Below are 1571 nucleotides of genomic sequence, written 5' to 3' on the forward strand. Positions count from 1 at the left end.
ATACCTGATGTTTGCTGTTGTTGTAGATGTTGTCTTTGTTGTTGTATTATATTGTTGTCAGCTCTCCCTCTGTCTCTCTCTCTCCCTGTCTCTCTCTCTCTCTCTCTCTGAGTGGTTCTGTCACCTCTGGGACAGGTGGATGTTATTCAGGTGCATTTCAACACCTGTACCTCCTGCTACCCAACTTCATATTGTAGTGATGTAATGATGGAGGGATGAATGGCATCTCTATCCTTTGTTCAGTCCTATTTCCATAGAGACAAAAAGACTGGTCAAAGAAAACAAAATGTGAAGAAACCCCTTCAGCACACATGCAAATACCAACACAATACACAACACACAATCTCTCTATCTCTCCCTCTCCCCCTCTCTCTCTCTCTCTCTCTCTCTCTCTCTCTCTCTTTCTCTCTCTCTCTCCCTCTCTCTCTCAATTCAATTCAATTCAATTGACTTTATTGACATGGCAAGTTCATTATTATTGTCAAAGTATACATATCGAAAAATAAAAATCAAATATATATGTATATATATATACAAAATATATATATATATATTTATATATAAATAAATGGTGGGACCAACAGCAATAATAACAGTAGTAGTGGACATGGGATTACCATTAACAACAACAACAACAACAATATTAATCAGAACAACAATAAATTAAATCAACGGTAGTAGACCAGTGTCAATATGACTTGAGAAGACATATGACCTGGTATGAAAGACAAAACAAAACTAAGCTAAATGGGAAATATTATCAACATTACTTTGCATTTTTCACTGGCTGTCCCTCAGGTTATGGCAGGAGGACACATATTTGGCTGCCAAAACTGCACATTTTGGCTTTTCACACAATAAATATTAGATTTTTTCTTCATCTTTTATAGTTTCAAATTTTTTGTATTGAGTTATAATTTTGGGAAAGAAATATGCTCTTAGGTCTGAGTATTTGTCACAGTGTAGTAGGAAATGCACCTCTGTCTCTACCTCTCCCCTGGAGCATAGTGAGCACAGCCTGTCCTCTCTGGGCAGCCAGGTTTGTCTGTGACGACCGGTCTCTATAGCCAGACTGTGCTCACTGAGTCGGTACCTAGTCAATGTTTTCCTCAGATTTCTATCAGTCACAGTGGTCAAATAGTGTGCCACCATGTACTGTCTGTTTAGAGCCAAATAGCATTGAAGTTTACTTTGATTTTTTGTGGTGTCTTTCCAATAGGTTATATATTTTTCTTTTTGTTTTTTGATGATTTGGTTGGGCCAGATTTTCTGAGGGCTGTCCCGAGGCTCTATGGGGTTGGTTTGGGTTGGTGAACTGAGCCTCAGAACTAGCTGGCTGAGGGGACTCTTCTCTGGTTTCATCTCTTGACATTGTAGAGCTGTGTGATGAAGAGTGATGAAGATGGTTGAGCCTCAGAACCAGCTGTCTGAGTGCTGTCCTGAGGCTCTATGGGGTTGGTTTGGGTTAGTGAACTGAGCCTCAGAACCAGCTGGCTGAGGGGACTCTTCTCTGGTTTCATCTCTTGACATTGTAGAGCTGTGTGATGGAATGTTTTAGGGTCACTTGTTTT

Source organism: Salvelinus fontinalis, chromosome 10 (genome assembly GCF_029448725.1).
Source record: "Salvelinus fontinalis isolate EN_2023a chromosome 10, ASM2944872v1, whole genome shotgun sequence".
Taxonomy (NCBI): domain Eukaryota; kingdom Metazoa; phylum Chordata; class Actinopteri; order Salmoniformes; family Salmonidae; genus Salvelinus; species Salvelinus fontinalis.